Source organism: Chrysochloris asiatica, unplaced genomic scaffold, assembly GCF_000296735.1.
Source record: "Chrysochloris asiatica unplaced genomic scaffold, ChrAsi1.0 scaffold00016, whole genome shotgun sequence".
In the NCBI taxonomy this organism is placed as follows: Eukaryota; Metazoa; Chordata; class Mammalia; order Afrosoricida; family Chrysochloridae; genus Chrysochloris; species Chrysochloris asiatica.
In genome coordinates, this window is record NW_006408534.1 from 15,838,593 (window position 1) to 15,846,202 (window position 7,610).

The following is a 7,610-nucleotide window of genomic DNA, read 5'->3' on the forward strand; positions in this document are numbered from 1 at the left end:
GGAGGCAGTAGTGAGGTTGGCCCAGGATCAGACATTGTTTCGTTGTGCTGTGCATGGGGTCGCTATGAGTCAGTTCCAACTCGATGGCACCTGACAACAACAAACAACAACAACAAAAAACTATACAATGTTTATTTTGAAATTCAAATTTATCTGGCATACATAGTCAGCTTTCTCCTTTGGAGAGTGTGCTTGGATCCCCATATTGGAGTAGTCTTTCCCTTACCTCTAATTCTGCCCCCCCCCCAAATAGATCTCACTGGTATGTGGCACCTAAAGGTACAGGGATGAGGGCACCTTCTGGCCAACCTGCACCCTTTGGCATGATGCTTTGGCAAGATGGCTGAGGCTCTAATTGGCAGCTCTTCCAAGAAGGAGCTTCTCTAATCCACCATATTGCTAACAAGAGCTATGAGAAAAGACTCCTAGTCTCAGCACTTCCAGTGGCTCAGCAGTCAACATTATCCTCTGTGTTGTTGCTGTTAGGTGTCATCAAGTCTGTTCTGAGTCGTAGTGACCCTGTGTACACTAGAATGAAACATTGCCTGTGATATTCTCACAATTGTTGCTATGTTTGAGCCTATTGTCTCTGTGTCAATCCATCTTGTTAAAGGTCTTCCTCTTTTTCACCGACCCTCCACTTTTCCAAGCATGATGTTCTTCTCCAGGGACTGGTCCCTTCTAATAGCATGTCCAAAGTATTAGAAACAAAGTCTTTCCATCCAAGAAGTATTCTAGCTGTACTTCTTCCAACACAGATTTGTTTGTTCTTCTGGCAGTCCCTGGTACTTTTAAGATTCTTTGCCAACAACATAATTCAAATACATCAATTCTTCCTTAGTCATTGTCCAACTTCCACATGCGTATTAAGTGACTGAAAATACTATGGCTTGACTTGTTGTTGTTGTTGTTACTAAGTGCCGATGAGTCGATTCTGATTCATAGCAACCCTATCATATAGGGTCTCTGAGGAGCCACTGGTGGGTTTGAACTGCTGACCTTATTGCTCACAGTCCATTGCTGATCCTTCAGTGCCACACCAGAAGTTATTAGTCCTCAAAGTGGCATCTTTGCTCTTTAAAGAGGTCTTGTGCAACATATTTGCCTAATAAAATAAGTCACTTGATTTCTTGACTGCTCCTTCCATGAGTTTTGATTGTAGATCCAAGCAAATGAAGACTTTGACAACTTTAATTTTTTCTCTGTTTATCATGTTGTTATTTATTGGTCCAATGGTGAGGATTTTTGTTTTCTTTACATTTAGGTACAACAAGTGTTGTTGTTGTTGTTGTTAAGTGCTTTTGATTCTATTCCGACTCACAGCAACCCTATAAAGGGTTTCCAACAAGCAGCTAGTGAGTTTGAACTGCTAACCTTGCAGTTCAAACTGACCTTAGGAATCAATGCATTAGCCTGTAGCTCCACACCAGGACTCCAGACTATATACTCTGATCTTGGTCAGTAAGGATTTGAAGCCCTTTTCACTTCCAATAGGCAAGGTTGTATCATCTGCATATTGCAGGTTATTAATGAGTCTTCCTCCAATCCTGATGTCATGTTCTTCTTCAAATAATCCATTTTATCAGATTATTTGCTCAGTATACAGATCGAATAAGTATGGTAGAAGAATACAACCCTGGTGCACATCTTTCCTTTGATTTTCTTTTGGTGCACAACTTTTTAATGATTTTAATCCATGCAGTGTCTTCTTGCTCTATTCAAACAACGTTTTTTTTCCTTTGGTACACACCTTGTTGATGATTTTAAACCATTCAGTGTCTTCTTGCTCTGTTCGAACAACTGTCTCTTGGTCTATGTACAGGTACCTCATCAGCACAATTAAGTGTTCTGGAACAACCAGTTTTTTGAAATGCTGTCCATGGTTTGTTGTCCACGTAGTTGAACACCTTTGCATAGTCAGTAAAGTACAGTGTCTTTCAGTGTACTCTGCTTTCAGCCAAGATCCATTTGACATCAGCAATGATATCCTTTGTTTCACATCCTCATCTGAATCCAGATTGAATTTCTGCCAATATATGGCTGCAACCATTTTTAAATTATCTTCAGCAAAATTTTACTTGCATGTAATATTAATAATACTGTTGGATGATTTCATCATTGTCCTCTGGGCCTCACAAACTCAATGGTGGCGGAATCTAGTCCATTCCCTGCTTCTCTGAAGTATAGTAAATATATAGGGATAAAACTGATATAGGAAATAGTGTTGTAGGAGTCTAAATAATAGTGCAATGAAACTGAGATTCAAGGGGAACACAGTCTACTGGCTCAGTGCTAAGGATAGAAGAATAGAACCTAAAGGTCCCAATCTCCAGAACAGTGTGCCCTTGAAAAGACACCAAGCAGAAATCAGCTGTTTAGGAAAACTATGTGGACCTGTGACAAGGGATATTGTTGCTAACATCAGATGATCTTGGTCAAAAGCAGAGAATACCAGAAAGATGTTTACTTGTGCTTTATTGAATAGCCAAAAGCATTCAGCTGTGTGTATCATAACAAACCATGGATAACATTTTAAAAAATGATTATTCCAGAACATTTAATTGCGCTCATGAGGAATCTGTATGTAGACTAAGAGGCAGTCATTTGAACAGAGCAAGGGGAAAATAAATGGTTTAAAGTCAGGAAAGATGTGCTATCAGAGTTGTGTTTTGCTGTATACTGAGCAAATAATCCAAGAAACTGAACTATATGAAGAATGTAGTATCAGGATTGGAGGAAGAGTCATTAACAACCTGCAATATGCAGACGATACAATTTTGCTTGCTGAAAAGTTAGAAGACTTAAAATACTTACTGAGGAAGATCAAAGACCACAGCCATTAGTTTGGGTTGCACCTCACTATAAAGAAACCAAAATCCTTATAACTGGACTCAATAAATAACATCATGATAAATGGAAAAAAGATTGAAGTTGTCAAAGACTTCATTTTGCTTGGATCCACAATCAAAGCTCATGGAAGGAGCAGTCAATAAATCAAACAATCTATTGTGTTAGACAAATTTGCTGCACCAAACCTCTTTAAAATGTTCAAGAGCAGAGATGTCAGTTTGAGGACTAAGGTACACTTGACCCACACCATGATATTTTCAATCATCTCAGATGCATGTGAAAGTTGGACAGTGAATAAGGAAGACCAAAGAAGGATTGATACATTTGAGTTATGGTTTTTGAGAAGAACATAGAAAGTACCATGGGCTTCCAGAAGAACAAGCACATCTGTGGTGGAAGAAGTACAGCCAGAGTGTTCATAGAAGCCAGGATATCTAGACTTTGTCTCTCATACTTGGGATGTATTATTAGGAGGGACCAGTCCCTGCAGAAGGATATCATACTTGGTAAAGTGGAGGGTCAGAGAAAAAGAGGAAGACCCTCAATGAGATGGATTGGCAATGTGGCAGCAGTAATGGGCTCAAGTGGAACAATTGTGAGAATGGTGCCGGACAAGGCAATGTTTCATTCCATTGTGCAAATTTCACTCTGCTATGAGTTAGAACCGACTCAGTGGCACCTAACAACAAAACAAGCCTTCAGAACTGTGAGAGAATAATTTTTTGCTGTTTTAAACCACCAAAGTTGTGTTTTTTGTTTTTTTCAATGGCTGTCCAAGGAAACGAATACACTGAGAAAGTGGAATTTAGAAGTGGGAGGCAGCCTATATCCATCACATAAATCCTAGGAACTCTTGATAGAATTGGGGCTTTAGTACCCAAGTCATATTTCCAGGGTCTGTTTTTAGTTTCAGGAGTCTATCACCTCAATTTTTTAACCTCACACAGAGCCATTCACTTACCTGTGTCTGAGCAATAGCCTTTAATTCCCTGTGTAGCCGCAGCAACAGCACTAGTACTTGCTCCAGGCACCAGCTTTGAGTGGTCACCAGCTTTAAAGAGCCTTCCTGGGGGAGGGAATAAGAAAGAAGATGACAGCCCCTGGGAATACAGCTTTAGTGGGGGTGGGGGGAATTCATGAGACTTAAAGAAGAATCAAGGGAGAATCAGAGGGGAGAATGAGCTGCAAAGGATTGTCATGTAGCTGATGAACTGTGAAGCCAGAAATAGAACTCAGGATTCCTGACTCTAGGCCTGGTGATTTGAACCTCTGGCACTTCTCCTTTAAAGCAGGTTAACTACCTGCTTGACCTACTTCTCAGAAACCACAAGGAAAGAACAACCTATAAAAACAATACCAAAGTATAGTTGCGGGTGGGTATCCAAGAGCTAAAGAATGCATCTCCACAACACAGCAAACACCACAAGAGCCAGATCAGTGGGGAGCACTCTTGGCAAAGTTCCTGAGAGCTGTCTTTGGCTGCAGGAAGAACACAGGGGAGGACAGAGCTGCTTGCTGCCAGGAGGTCAGGACCTATGTGTTGGAATGGGTGGGGCGGAGATGGCTGCCACAGACCCGGTTCTATCTCCTCTAAACCAGATTTTACCATAGTTTAAGGGAAGTTTGAGATGTTGATGGCTGACATGTTGAGGTTTAAAAGTACTAAGTGAAATACCAGTCACTATCTTTCTCACTGCCTTTGATTTGTCCGGCTTGCCCTTCTCTAAGTGCAAATGATTAAGAGCTCAAACCACTATGGAAAACCATATGGCACTTTCTCAAAATGTTGGAAACAGAAATACCATATGACCAGAAATCCCTCTACTTGGTGTATATCCTCAAAAACTAAGAGCAGCAGCACGACTAGATATATGCACACCCAAGTTCATTGTAGCACTATTCACAATAGCAAAAGTATGGAGACAACCAAAATGCCCATCAACAGAAAACTCTGGTACATACAATGGAATATTATACAACATTTTACAATAATGAAGAATCTGCAGAAAACCTCACAACATGAATGAACCTGGAGGACATTATGCTGAATGAAAACTAGTCAATTACAAAAGGACAAATATTGCATGCGATCATTGTAAAAAGTTATGAAAAGATTTTCTTTCTAAATGAAACATTCTCTGAAGATGTGGCATTGTAGGATCAGCACTGGACTGCAAACCACAAGGCCGGCAGTTCAAACCTACCTGTTGCTCCTCAGAAACCCTGTACAGGGTCGCTGTGAGTCTGAACTGACTCGACAGCACTTAACAACAACATGATGGTTACAGAGTGGGTAGGTGTCGGGGAGGGTAAAAATAAAGTGACTAGAGAATCGGGCTGTGAACCACAAGGTCAGCAGTTCGAAACTACCAGCTGTTCCACGAGAGAAAAATGAGGCTTTCTGCTCCCGTAAAGGTTTATAGCCTCGGAAACCCTGTACAGGGTCACTATGAGTCAGAACCATCTCCACGCACAGAGGTAAGTACTGTTAACTGATAGGGAACTCTGGTAGCATAGTGGTTACGAGTCGGGCTGCTAATCTTACGGGCAGCAGTTTGAAACTGCCAGTGGTTCTGCAGGAGAAACATGAGGCTTTCTGCTCCTGTAAAGATTTTCAGCCTCAGAAACTCTATAACAGGGTCACTATGAGTCAGAACCATCTCCACGCACATAACCACCACCACTGTTAACTGATGGTACATGAAGTGGACTGCAATCATTATAATGGCACAAGTGTATAATTTGTTGAATGTGGGACTGATGATCTGTTCTATAAACCTTCACTCAATTCACAGTAAAAAGTTTAAAAGAAAAATTTAAGTGCTCAATGCTAGCAAAAAGGTTGATGACTCAAACCTACCCAGAGGCACCTCGGAAGACAGAGTTGGCTATCTGCTTCCAAAAAGCCAGTCTTAGAAATCCTAAGAAGAAGTTCTACTCTGCACATATGGGATCATTTGATGGCAACTAACAACATTGTTTTAAACACTGATATAAATTTAATTCTTAAGGTTGCATACATAGAGATCATTTGATTACTTTTTAATTAGAATTAGGATTTCCACCATTGAGCATAAAGATGACAGGGAATCCTGCTGCCTTTCTCTAAAACTTTGAAGAGATTCAGGCCTTATAACAGTTGGAAGTTTTGGTCAGTATCATAAGGATAAAAAGTGCTGTGCTAAGCAGACTATTTACTGCATAGTACAGTGTCTTATAGCACGGAACATTATAGACTATTTACTGAGTGATGCTTAGTGGATAGGACAGTGCCTGGCATATCAAACATTCAGGGTCTTGAATAAATGTTTACTTAGTAAATGGTTAAGTATCAATTTTATTAAATGGAGGGAGGAAAGAAATGAGGTATGGTCTGGGATTTTTTAATATAGATTTGTTCAAAATTGGTTAAATTGTAACATAATATTCATAGTCTAGTTTGATTTTTGTAGGGAGGGTGAGAGGAGGGGGAGGATGTTTAGGGAAGATCTTCTAAGACCCTGTTGTTTTCTTTATCCTGTATGAGACTTCAGAGTGCTGTGGCTCTGTAGGAATAAGTACTAGCCTGCTAACCACAAGGTTGGCAGTCTGAGCCCACTAGCTGCTCCTCAGGAGAAAGATGAGGCTTTCTGCTTCTGCAAAGATTTATAAGTCTTGTAAACCCTATACAGATTCGTTTTGAGTCAGAACTGACTTGAAGGCATGTCATAACAACACAACAACAACAATGCAGGTTGGTCTACCTTCTTGAACTGCTATTCCTTATGTTTCCTGGAGAAGGGAAAGCTTTCTCATATGAACCACAGATTCACATACACTTGCTTCTGGTAAAAGCTCAGGTATTGCTAGGCCCTTTGCCTAGACACTAAAAAACCAAGGAGATTCTGTCTTTTCACTCTCTCTTAGGTCCCAGCTGTCCGGAGGTACCAGCTCCCCACAACACTTGCCCTCACTAGTAGATCCATGTCCACCTACACTTGGAAGGAATTGAGGGCCCATGGTATTATTTTCATCTTTCTTTCTTTTGCTAGGCATGACTTGGGAAATAAGTCATGGGAAGTGAGCAGCTGTTCAGATAGATGATCTCAGAAGTGCAGATCTGGCTGTCTGGCCACAGCTAAGGACACCTGCTTCTCACCACAGTTAGAAAGAGTGGGCTCACTCAGAGGTGGGCCAATCTTCTCAGAGAGCAGTTCAAGCTAAATTGAAGGAAAGGAGGGACAATGCCTCCAGAGAATTGTAAACCTGGTTTCTGTTTAGTTCCAACTCCTGGCAACCCCATGTGTATAGAGTAGAATTGATCCACAGGACCTTTCAGAAGCAGATCACCAGGCATATCTTCCCCATTTGACACTTCAACAACCATTTGTGCCACCCAGGGACTTCTATAAACATGCTTATTAGGGAGGAATACATAAAAAAATGAGAACTGTGGAACTCTTAGACCTGAATCTTTAAGACTGGAAAATTGTTGCTGGTGGAAGAAGAGCCTTGGACTTCAATGAGTCAAGGGAGTCACCTTGACCTGTCTAAGTCAGACATCAGCTCAGGCCTGATCTATTCACTTCCTTCTGTTGCCTTTGACCTCTCCTAAGAATATACTAGGAGTCTTGGTGTAGCACTGCGGGCTAATGTGTCAGACTGCAAAGTTGTTTGAATTGCAAGGTCGGTGGTTCAAGCTCACCAGCTGCTCCTTGGAAACCCTATACAGGGTCGCTATGGGTCAAATTTGACTTGACGGCACTCAACAACAACAACAA